Source organism: Acomys minous, assembly GCF_964271855.1.
Source record: "Acomys minous genome assembly, chromosome: 18".
Taxonomy (NCBI): domain Eukaryota; kingdom Metazoa; phylum Chordata; class Mammalia; order Rodentia; family Muridae; genus Acomys; species Acomys minous.
In genome coordinates this window covers 16,910,639-16,923,944 of record NC_140501.1, presented here as the reverse complement: position 1 = coordinate 16,923,944, position 13,306 = coordinate 16,910,639, and positions in this window count along the sequence as shown.

The following is a 13,306-nucleotide window of genomic DNA, read 5'->3' as shown; positions in this document are numbered from 1 at the left end:
CTAGAAATTAAAATCAAATTACATACTTTAAAAATAATGGTACAGGGAAAAAAAACATTCCCATTCCAAAACTGATCAGTGGGGCTCTGGGTCATAGTGTGTTTCAGGGGAGGGAAGGCCAACAAATGGAAAACTAAAAGCCAATAGACCAAGCGTGTCCAGCATCCAGAGCTTCTTGGGCCCTAATGGGCCTCAGCAGGTTGCAGTCCTCATGGCCTGTCTTGAGCTGGTTTCACGGCTGCCTAAAGCTTTCCTAGCCAGATATCCAGCATTCAGGCATTGTCAACATCCTGTGGTCTCTGGTATGGCTAACGCTGTAACTTTACCAGATCACATAGGCCCTTTCCAGGGTCTTGTTGCAGGGAATATGATTCTGCCACACATTGCCTTCCTCTGAAATCTCTCGAGAAGCCATGATCACCCTCAGACTCTTACATTCCACATACTTGGAAGCCCAGCAAGTTCTTCTGCAAGCTAGAATGAGAGCCAAGCTTTCCCTACAGTGGCCTTTGAGTGGATAGGTGCCTATACCCAGGAAAGCACTTCCCCAGGCAGCTCTGTTTAATCAGACTATCCCTGTGGTCCCCTCATCTCAAGGGAAAGGCTTTCAAAGTGAGTTTACAATTTTATCCATGGTAACCTGTGATGACTGCGTATGATGCATTCCTGAAATGCCATCAAGACATTATTTCTATTATTTCCTTGCAAAGTAATTGATGCCTTTTGTTATGGCACCAATCTTTTTAGCAACCATACCTACCCTTCTACAACATCGGCCATGTTTCTTTTCTGCCCAAATTTTGTTTCTCACCTCTTTCTACTCTTCTTTGCCTCTGGATTCTTACTGTAAAACTGGCTAAAAGAACTCATTATTAAAGAGCCAGCCGTGATGGCATACACCTTTAATCTCAGCACTCAGGAGGCAGAGGCAGGCAGAGTTTTGAGTTCAAGGCCAGCCTGGTCTATGGAGTGAGTTCCAACACAGCTAAGGCTACAGAGAGAAACCCTGTCTTGGGGGGAAGGGGGAGGTGACGGAAAAGCAAGTATTAGCTGGGTGGTGATGGCACCTTCCTTTACTCCCAGCACTCAGGAGGCAAAGGAAAGCAGATATCTGTGAGTCCAAGGCCAGCCTGGTCTACAAAGAGAGTCCCAGGAGAAACTCTGACTCAGGGGAAGAAAAACATTTCAGAGTATGAACACAATGTAGATCAATTGCTTTTGCATACTATAACATAAATTTTGTCTTTTCTGATGCCCAGTAGCATCCTTGATTCCATGTGAGCCCTCATGAATTCTCTATTTATTGTCCACATTCTATTAGAATTCTGTTATTTAGAGCTCTCACTAGAACTGCCCATATAATTCCTCTAGTATTCTAAAGTGTCTCCAAATTCTTTCAATTTACTTCTATAATCCAGCTCCAAAGACCTAGAAACAACATGGCCAGGTTTACTCACCATGATAACCCTATTTTTCTATTGCCAACTTCCTACTTTAGTGTATTGAGTAGTTGGGCTTTTGTGTCACTGTTGAGAAATGCTAAGGAAAGCAACTTTAAGGAAGAAAGCTTTTAAAGGTTTCAACCCATGGTAGATTGGTCCCATGTACCTGGACAGAATGTAGCAGGAACATATGGCATGCCAGTTCATTGATGTTTGTGTATAGGAAGCAGAAGGAGAACAGATTGGAGACTCACAACCTTTCAAGTCACACCCACCAGTGACCCACCTACTCCAGCTTGCTCCCACCTCCCAAAGTCACACCCACCAGTGACCCACCTATTCTAGCTTGCTCCTGCCTCCCAAAGTCTTTATGAGATGAAAACAAGATTAAGGTTCTATGAGCCACAGTTTAAGATAGGACAAACCTGAAAACCGAAGGTCCCTATGTGTACAGCCAAAGAATGAGGGATTTTTTTTTAGATCTACCAGCAACATGAGCAGAAATCCAGTCTGCTGAACTGGAATTGAAGAGCTGTTGATGACACCGCTATGTGTCTCAGTTGAACCCATCATTTAGAATCTGCCAATGAAGGAGAAGTTCTGGTCAATGCTGAGTGTCCCTTTCCAGAGGGTCTCACTGTGAAGTCCTGGCTGGCCTTAAACTCACCAAGTTTCACCTACCTCTGTTTCTTGAAGACTGGGATTAAAGGCATGCACCAGCACACTTGGCTTAAGTGTTTGAATGTAATTACTTAGGCTATTCTTTGCTTCTGTGCCTGTAAGTTTTCTAACCCTGGATTCTGAAGAGGAACAGATCTGGTAGGAACTGAGATTATTAGATTGGTGTTCCTGATAGGGGCTGGGTGATGGTCAGAGTTAATTATCAAGTTGACAGAATTGGCATCACTTGAAAGATGAGTCTTTGGGCACGTCTGTGGGAAGTTATCTTGATTGTGTTAGTTGAAATGGGAAATGCCAGCCCACTGTGGATAGCGCCATTCCCTGATTGGAATCTGAGATGATGTGTGGGGGAGGAAAGTTGAGCAGCTGTGTATAGTCTTAATTCTCTGCTTCTGGACTGTGGGTGTGATGCTATACCTGTCACTGTGAGCCAAAATGGACGCTTTCTTCCTCAAGTTGGTTTTGTCTGGATATTTTATCACAGCAACAGGGAAATGTATTATTAATACACGGTCTACACGGTGGAAAGGCTGAGGACTCTATGGCTGCTCAGTCCATGGAACTGGGTTCTTCAGCAGTTGCAACAAGGTGCCAACGGCTTGGAAGATTCCTTGGGCATCAGGGGTTAGTATACATTGGGAGGTCTAAGAAATTGTAGTCTGGCGTAAGCTGAGGATGCCAAGAACAGCAGGAATAGGTGATGCCTCCTCAGAAAGAAGAGAAAGAAGGATGCATTGCTTATTCCTTGGACTGCTTTGCATCTGGGGCACGCCCAAGGAAAGTGCCTACCACTCCATCAACTAATTCCTCACAGGCATACACACAAGTATGTCTCCTTGTTGATTCCAAGTCCCATCAAAGTGACAATGAAGACTAACCAACAGATCACCATAGTCAGTGCTGTCCACATGTCTCAATTTTATCTCAAGTGCTTGGTGTGCTAAATATCAAAGAAGTGCAAATATATATATATATCATGGTCAACAGTTATAGACTATTTCAGAAGAACCATGTGGTTAAGTTAAAATACCCTTTGGATTATATTTTGTCTCTTTTCCAGCCTGAGGACATCAGACACAGTGAAGTTTTCCTAGAAAAAGTAGAGTGCACTGGCTTAGCCTTACCCAATCCTCTTAGCATAGCCAATCTTTGTATCACATGAGAAGAGAGTTTGTTCCATCTTGGGAGATTTTCTAGGGGATCCCTCAGCTCTCCCAGTGAAGCCGTGTACATTAGTCGCATAGGTCATTTCTTTTATTTCCCTATCACAGAAGTAACTGGATAAGTGGGTCATGGTTTCTAAGACATGTGTGTGTGTTTGTTTGTTTGTGTGTGTGTGTAGGTCCCTATGTGTACAGCCAAAGAATGAGGAATTTTTTTTTTAGATCTACCAGCAACATGAGAAAGTGCTTGTTCCAAGGGTCTTGGTTAACAGAGCAGGAGACTGAATTGAAAATGTGAACAAGGGAACCAGATCAGAGTTCTCTGAATTCCCAGACTAACTACCCCTCTATTTTTATCACCCAAAACTTCAAGGAATAAATCTTCAGATGATATTTACAAAAGAAAAAAGGAAGGGAGGGAGGGAGGGAGGGAGGATGGAAGGAAGTGAACTTCACTCAAAAGGATGAGTTTGGATAAAGGAAGAATTCTGAATTCTATAAGAGTAAAGCTTTGACACAGTATATTCTAGAGTTTGAGGTTCTCCAGAACCCTCCTATATACCACAGCACATGGTACTAAGTCTCTCCTACCCTTAAGGACTTACTGGTCTCCTAACTCCAGGAAGGAGTTCATACAGAGCCCAGCTTTGCAGCCTAGATAGCCAAAAAGAGAAAGATGAGGCGTCTTCGTGTTTTTAACTAACTAACAGAATTACACGTGAATACCACCATGCCTCGTTAGTAAGAGGGAAGGTTCTAAGATGAGCTGGGTGATCCCAATACACTCAGCTCAGCCCTGTGCTACACCAGGGTATCTTAAGCTTCTTCACTGATCACCTCTTTTCATCCAAAAAATTGTTCCGCAATCCCAGGTATATAGGCATATTGAGTAGATACATCAATCAAACATTTACCACAACACACCATAACAGAATTATTTTAGAACAATTTGTTGATGCACATGTAATGTACTATTTACTAAAGGTCAAAGTAAATTTGCGTAATAATGAAGATGGATGTGCTTGTTTAATTTTTCATGAAGAACTCAATCTTGGCTGAATATCTAATGCTATGAGATACAGAGCAACTTCTGTATTTTTCAGAGCTGATTGAAATTTTGAATCTATCATCATTAGCATTGAGAATTCTCCTGTATATAAATATGTAGTACAAAACACCGAACGATATTTAGGGCCACATCAAAACTGTTGGAAATAGTGTCCAAACACCGAGCCAACGTTTATTTAATAACTTTTTACAGTATTCAAATCAACAACTCAAATAACTATTTTGTTTTCTGAATAACTTTATATTAACTCACAAAACACAAGGGCAACCTTTTGCCCAGCCACCAACACAATCCTTTCATGGTCACTCTGAAGCAACGGAGCTTTAGAAATGAGAGTCCATGTTTGCACCATCAATTTCGTAAAGCCAATTTACATTTCTTCAGTATGATTAAACAAACCATTTGCAATTCTGCACTGCCGCAGCATCTCTTCGAAGCCCTCACAGAGCTTGACATCAGTCTGGTTCTAGGCACCCTCCAGAAACTGCTTGATCTCAAGAGAGCAAGGCCCACGCATCAGACTACTGGTCCAGCAGCTGGGGTCCCTGAGGCTTTGCAGGCTCAGTGTTACCTCCTCCACTGAAGCCCCAGTGACGGCGTGATCCAGGGTGTGTCCCACCGCAGAGCCCACAGCCACACCCACAGCAGTGGTCGCCATCTGGACCGTCAAGCCTGCCTGCCTTGGTGCAGCAGCAGATGAGCCAACTGCAGACGGTGCAGCTGCTGCTGGTGCTCTTCTGAGAGCAGCCCTCATTTGAGGAGCTCAGCTGGCCACCCCGGAAGTGCAGCTTCGACTTCCACACGCGTCCTTCTTGCTAGTAACCTCTGTCTTCGGAGACGACTAACTCTCAAATAACTATTTTTAAACTAAAGTATTCTAACACAATACCATCCCAAAAGGCACTGATTTGCTCATTACTCGTTCAGGAGTGATGGGAGCATAATATTAAAGTGTTTGTTTTCTGTAATGAAACCATGGCTTCTTTAAGAGCAGAGCATATTGGACGTCCACTAAAAACACTACAACTCTTAACACACAATAGTCTAGATTCAAGTTCTAGGTATTTCAAGCGGCCTTTATTGGGGTTAGGTGGCCTGATAAGAGTAGAATCAAAGTGCATGTTTTGTATCCCCAGAAGCAAGGGCACAGTGACTGTTCACCCCAATGTGATTGTGAGCTGTCAGCAACACCTCACACTTTGGAATTAAATGTTGATCTTTGCATATCCAGAGACATTTGGTTGCTAAAATATTGAGCTGTTTCCACTCTTCAGGGTATTGAATTCAGCAGGCATGGCAAGGTGCTCGCAATTCCTGTACATGGGAGGTAAGGATATTGAAAGTCATCCCTACCTACATAGCAAAGCTGAAGTCAGTCTGGGCTATTTGAGGCACTAAAAGAAGAGGAGGAGGAGCAGGGAGAGGAGGAAGAGGACGAGGAAAAGAGAGAAGAAACTCCAATTCATAAGCCAGCCTTAGGCTTCCCTTTGTATCAGGTCCCTAGAAAGCAAAATTCTACAAAACCCAGATGAGAGCATGTCTTCTACCGTGTCCATTTGTAGGCATCCCTCAGGCTTGGTGAGACCCCTCTCCCAGAAGCTTCTGCCATTGCCCAGACTTTACTCAGTTATTGCCTTTGAAGGACTGTGACAAGTTTTCCAAGAGATTGTCAGAGAGTGGCCAAATAACCTAAGGTAATCTTAAACATCTTTTGACTTCTGGTGTTTGTGAAATACAACTGTAATCATTCAGAAAGAGGGCTAAAGCTCACACCCCTAAAAATACCATCTTCCCTATCAAACTTACTCTAAGATCTTAACATTTTTTCCACTTCCACTAAACTTTATATTTAAAAAAAAAAGGTAATCGCGTGAGGTTATCAGTCTGTTGAAAAATGAGATTTAAAACTAAAACTGTTTAGTTACCTGTGGTGAGACATACTTGTAATGTCAGCCCTCACAACGGTGAGGCCAGAAGGCTATGAGTTCAATCCCAGACTCAACTAACTGGAAAGTGCCAGAATAACCTGGACTGGATAGCAAGACGTCATTTCAGAAAAGAGACAAAGGGAAAAAAAGAAACCTATCAGTCAAAAGAATATTATTTCTATTCGGTCATCTTAGCTCTTATTTCACTTTTATTTCTTACCATGGTCACTCATTTTATTTAATGTCACGCCTCACCCCCTGAACTTTAATGTATATATTTCTCAATACATCCTTCTGTATTGGGTTAGCAGCATAACGTGTGAAACAAGGCATTGTCCTTACACTATTTGTTCAAAAAGAAGAAAGAAAAACAAGTTCAGAGGGGAAAGGGCTCACGGGCAGTGAAGGACACAGCGCCTCTGATGCTGGGGCTTAGATCTGCTGGCTGCTCTTCAGCGCTATTAGTGAACCGGGACATTTGCTACTTGCTGTGTTCACAATACAGATATAGAGAAAGCCCAACACATCGCTCCACACTGGCTACACTTTCGTATGTGTACATTCTCAACCCCTCCTATATTTTGCTGTTGGAAAAAAAAATGGGTACCTGAATCTGAGGCATGGAAAGATGCCCTCCGACTGGACAAAAATGAGAGAAAACCGATGAGCTAGTTTCCATCCGTCCCCGCCCCCTTCCTCAGCGCCCACCAGAAGGAGAAGGAGGAAAAAAAAGAAAAAGAAAAAAGAAAACCCACAGAGCTGTTTGATTGCTTAAGCCGGGTGGTCAGACAATAGGACCAGAAAGAATGGCGGCTTCCTTCCTTCCTGTTGAGTGTTCTGCCTGAGTGAGCAAATTCAATAGCACTCTGCTTTGCCGCAGAACTAGGCCCTAGCAGGAGGGAAAATCAACAAAGAGCCATTCTAGGGCATTTCCAACCCCACCTAAGGCAAGCCTCTGAGCTATAGAGCCGGGGGAGGGAGGTCTTGATTCAGGCCCTCCGAGGGGAGTATGCATGAAGTACACAAACACCCACGTCATTGTTTAAATTAAGGGCTGTTGTTTATGCTGCTCCTCGCATTTGAAGTTGTACAACTCAGTTACCGCTTTCTCCTCTCCAATGTACAGTTCTCTAACATGGTTCAAACTTTTTTTTTTCTTTTTTTGTTATATCTGCCTATTCTGTGGCGATTAACAAGTCAAAATCGGTACGGTCAACTGTGACGCCCTTCTATTCAGAATCAGCATAAATGTTCTTCCAATTAATTGTCTGCCTTGCTGGCTTTTAGATCTGAGTTGGGGATACACAGTGATTTGGCATTCTGGCAGTTAAGAATAGAAGCCAAAGATAGGATGAAAGAGACAAAACATTAATTTAAGCGATACAATATTGTGTTACCTGTAGAAAAATCTCCACATTTGGATAGAGAGTCTAATTTCAAATGCCTTTAGAATGCCTTGCACTATTTCACAAGAAAGCTATAGTAAGGGACGTTCTCTGTATTCGTTTCAGTGTTTTTCTTAATATGTAATTTGTTCACATATACGTAGGTTACACACATTCCCAAAAATAAACCTTCGAATGTATAGAAACTTTACTGAAGTGCATTGTTAGTTCTTCCTACTGTATGTGACATGACATGTATTTAAAACTAATTGTCCCAATATGTCATCAGTCTGTTCCTTGGAACGTTTGAATGTGATAACATGGCACTGCTTAGTTCTGCTAAACGGGACCACTGACCTTAAAAAGGGCAGATTATCTTAGAAGGCCTTAACTAATTACACACGTTCCTCAGAAGCAACAAACTCCCTCCAAAGGTGGCATAAGAGGAATTAAGAGAGAGTGTCAAAGTGTGCAAAGGCTTTGACCCTGAGTTCTTGGTGTGAAGATGGAAGGGGCGCTGGGGGACGAATGGCCTTGAACTGAGTCACTTCCAGATGACAGCCAAAGAAACAGAGACCTCAGCCCTGCGTTTGCAAGGAATAGCGTTCTGTATGCAGTCTGCAAGAGCTGGGATGGGCAGGCTCTCCTCAAGTCAAAATGCAGTCCAGCAAAGTAACTTTACTTTAGTCTCTTGAGACCCAGAGAACAGAGAAGAGCTGAGCCCACCCAGACTTCTGTTCCCTAGAACTGTGAGACCGTCAATGGATGTGGCTTTAAAATGTTACAACTTTTGGAGCTGTGTCACAGTAACATTTAAAAACAAATGTCTCGTCTGTCTTTTCCTTCATCATACTGAATTTTCTTAATTGCAACTGCTGCCCCATGAATATGAAAACTTGTCATTTTTTGTTGCTGTTGTTGTTGATTTGGTGACGTGATATCTGTCACTGTGACATCCATAATGTTTAACTGTTTCTGCCAGGAAAAATGTATTTGTACTTGAATGCTTCTATAGTTAGAACTTGATAGCATCAAGGCTTGTTATTGTGAGGCATTAGCGTACATAATATACTTTCACTGTTACTCTTCTGACAGATTTTAACAGAACATCCAGGATAGACATATAGATAACATTCCGGGTAGATATAGTCAGTAGATAATAGTATTAAATGCTTAAAGGACTTAAAGTCCTACATCTGTTAGTATTAAAAAATCCACCTCTATATGCGTCCATTCTATTTTGTGGTCCTTTGTAAGTGAACCAATCAAGCATTTTATTGTAGTTAAGAAAAAACATGATGGGAAAAACTGTCCTCTCATAAAACTTTCTAGTAGCTAGAGATTATGTGACATTCTTTAAACATTTTTACATTTTCATTTCGTGTGTGTGTGTGTGTGTGTGTGTGTATGTGTGTGTGTGTGTGTGTGTGTGTGTGTGTGTGTGTATGCGCTGTGGCATCCACATGGACGTCAGCAGACAACTTTTGGAACCATCCGGTCCACTCCTATTTTTTCATGGGTCCTGAGATGGAACTTATGTTGATAGCCCTTACAAGTGCCATTACTTTCTGAGTCATTCCTTTGGCTCCTGAAGTTCTTTTCTATTTAACATTTAAAATATCCTTGTTGGTGATTGAAATAATGGAATGAGCTAATGGCAAGATGAAGTTATGTATAAATAAATGCAGGTTTATTGGAAGCAGCTCTTGATCGCCATGCGGGGGAAAGAAGGAGGAAGGGAGCAAAAGAGGAGAGAAGAGAGGAATGAAGCAGAGAGGGGAGAGGAGGTAGAGAGGGAGGTAGAGGGAGAGAGAAAAATGTCTGGATTATATAGTGAAGAGCCTCTGGGAGAGGTGAAGCCCCGCCCCTGGCCTAGGGTATGCCAGCCATGCCCTGCAGTGGGTAAGGATGCCTGAAACCAAGCAGTTAGTGGTTATTGCCACCACTAGGTCTTCCACCGGGGACTAAGGGCACTCCAGTGAGGTTATAGAATTCACTCTTGCTTATTCAAGGAGAGCTGCCAGAGTTTGAACCAAGACACAGCAACAGATCCTCGGTCCTTTTCGTTTTTTCTAGGAATAGAAAATATCATCTGGCAGGGGATGGAAAATAGCGATAGAGTATATGCAGCCTTTGGTTTAATCCCCATAATCACGAAGTGAGTAAATAAAGTATTGTGCCACCTAGAAAGGATGCCAGAGTATATCAGCATAGCAGTGAAGAACAAAAGGATGCTCTGTGAGTGTTTGTCATTGCTGCTGTTTCCCTGAACCTCCTGAGAGTAATTTAGTTCCTGATTTGCTGGTATGACGGGACATCATAGATTGAGTGACTTATAAATACATGAGATTGGTTTCTTATCGTTTTGAAGCTTAGGAGGACCATAATCAAGGCACTGGCATCGTGCAATGGTCTTTATATCTTGTCCCGTGGTTACAGACAGAAGGGTAAGCGATTGCATGAGCAATCAAGGGAGCACCACTTTCTCTAAGGTCTCACGCTCTCAGCAATGAGCCCACTCCTGCAACATTTCTGATCTGCCCTTACCGCCTCTTAAAGTTTCCACCCTTCACACTGTTGGGTTAGTGATTGAGCTTACCATAGGAACAATAACAGCACCAATTTGGTAGCCTATAACGGCCATGCGCATGTTCATTTCACACTCGTTCATGTGAACTCAGTGTAAGTGCCAAACAGAATGTTAGCCTTACTCTATTATCGGCTCAGTCTTAGATCTCATCCAGATTTTTCTCACCAGGACAAAAATGTTTAATTGCCAAGTTCTTTCGTTCTTTCTTTCTCTTTTTCTTTCATTCTTTCTTTCTTTCTTGGAGACAGGGTTTCTCTACATTGCCCTGGCTGTCCTGGAATTTAATATATAAATCAGACTGGCCTTGAACTCACAGAGATCTGCCTGTCTCTGCCTCCTAAATGCTAGGATTAAAGGCAAAGTGTATGTGCCTTTTCTTTCTACTTTCTGTAATCACTTTGGTGAAGGAATAGTTTTTTTCAGCTTTCTGCTTAACTTTCAACACTTTGATATTTTAAAACATTACAAAACTTAGTGTCAGGGTTTGTGCCTATAGACCTGGCATTTGAGAGTCTGACACAGGCAGATATGCGATTGAGTCCAGCCTTTAGATAAACGAGTTTGAAGTCAGCTTGCTCATGAGAACCTCATTCAAAAGCACAATAAATAAACACTTAAAATAATAATAACTTCAAAGTCTATGAAGTCTATGAAACTCATGTTGTAGAATGTTTTTCCAATTCAATTTTTGACCATTTTTTCTTGATAACAGTCAAGTTACTTATCTTCAATAATCACATTACAAACACGGTAGTGTGTTCTCCGTGCCACGTTCAGTGGCTCCTAGGGCCCTTCATTTGTCCGACAGGCTTCTCTGCTATAGGCTTATTTTGTTTCTTTGTAGTTTAAAGAATTTTGTAGAGGAAGTTATTTAAAGTATGAACTACATGTTCTTCCTTGGACTTTCTATTTTATTCATTCATATTGTACCCGTGTCATCTCATAGACTTATACTTTATTCAGCAACTTATAATCCTTTGCTGTCTGAGCTGGGACTTAAGACTTGGTGGACACTTAAAGTGACTTTTCTGCTTCTGCCTGAGGCCTTTGTTCCTGTCTTTCACTGCAAGAACTAACATTGGTCATTCAACTATTTTATTATCTCTTCTGCTATTCACTAGGTGCATGTTTGTTGATATATTTTGTGCCAGGTTCCATGTCAGGAAGACCTATGCCTTTAGGGCACTGCATTCTAATAAAGCAGGCACATGGGTTAGAAGTAGAGTCTTGGTGTCAGAATGTGGTTCCAACCGTCACCATCAGAAAACAAAATGAGAGCCAGGTGGTGGTGGTGCACGCCTTTAAAGCCTGCACTTTGGAGGCTGAGGCAGGCAGATCTCTGTGAGTTCAAGCACAGCCTGATCTACAGAGCTAGTCCCAGGACAGCTAGAGCTGTTACACAGAGAAACCTTGTCTCGAAAACAAAAAAACAAAACAAAACAAACAAAATAGAGAGAGGGAGAAGAAGCAAAATGAAAAGGTAAGACTACAAAAAAATAAATCAGTAGGTAAATTGCTTGTTGTGCAAATGTGGGGATCTAGTTCAGAGACACCCCACCCCCACCCCCCACCCCGCCCATGTTACTCCAGTTTCTGAGATACTCTAGTAAAAATAAGCCAAGCAGGAGAATTCCATTCCCAGTGACTATATTTTTCTTAGTCACCTCTTTTCTGCTCCCAAACACCTTTTCTTTAAATAGCTCTACTATGAGGCATCAGGCAAAGTCTGGCTAAACAAGGATACAGATACTTTCATTCTTCGCAGAACATGCAGAGACATTCACCATGGCTCTTCTACGTGGTACAGTTAACATAAAGATGCAGTCTTTCGTTGATAAGGTCTCCTCCTGCATACAGAGACACATTTGCAGGCCCACCACCAAATCCTCCTCTCAGCTCTTCTTTCACTTACTCCACTTGTGTTCTCAACTAATTTGGATGCTTCAAGGCCACATCAAAATTGGTCTCTGGAGCTCTAGTACTTACAACTAGATAAGCTTTCAAGTAAGACTTTTCTAGCAAATGATTTAAATAACTTTGTGGGCAGCACTAGCCATCCTTAGAAACCTCTTTTAATTTTTACAGTAATGCAAAACGAATAATGGAGACTTCATGGTCAAGTTTCAGTTAGCGTGTAACTGTGCACACAGCCATCTCATCGTGTAATACTTGATGTTGTGGAGGACAGGCATGCCCATGATCATCACGGAGTCACCAAGGCTGATACCCACCTCACTGTACTTTCAAAACCACTTCCTTTCCACTCCCTGGAATGTTAAAGTCTAGTCATGTCTATGAGCAATAGACTGTTGTCATGTTTTCTGCCCATGTAAAATCCAATAATTTTAATGCTCTAACCTTAATTCCATTGAGTGGTCATGGTTTACATAGGTGTATAGTAAGTAGATATTGAACAGGACATCTTATAAAGACTATTAGCATGTCTACAAATATATTTCACTATATCTTCATTAACAGTTTGGCTGGTTCTTGAAATGAAAACAAAAACCACTATTTCTACTATGAAATTTTTTTGTTTGTTTGTTTTAATACTGGGTCTTGATAATAACAAAGCTCATGTTGGCCTTGAACTCATGACTTTCTTGGCTCAGTTCCCCAAGGCCTGGATTACAGGTGTTAGTAATTAGACAGCGATACAGTCACCCCTAAAGGTCCTGATGATGGTGGGAAAACAGGCAGCACCAAAGCCACTACAGAAGCAGGTTGGCGGAAACACGTCACCAACCATCACCCCTCCACCGCCGGCAGGACTCAAGTCCCCTAAGTCACGTGTGCACCTTCTGCGCATGCGTATGCACTTCCTGCGCATGGGCTAGATAGTTTATAAAGGGTAAAGGGAACTCCTCCCATTCCTCCCTCTCTCTCCCCAGGAGTGTCTCCAGAGACTGTCTCTGCATTAAACCTCTTACGTGAATCTGCTGCGTGATGTGACTCCATTCCTCCGTACAACTCTGCCACTCACTTCTAGCAATAGACATGTACTTACACACACAGAACAAAGAAATACATGTATATATTTTTTCTAGT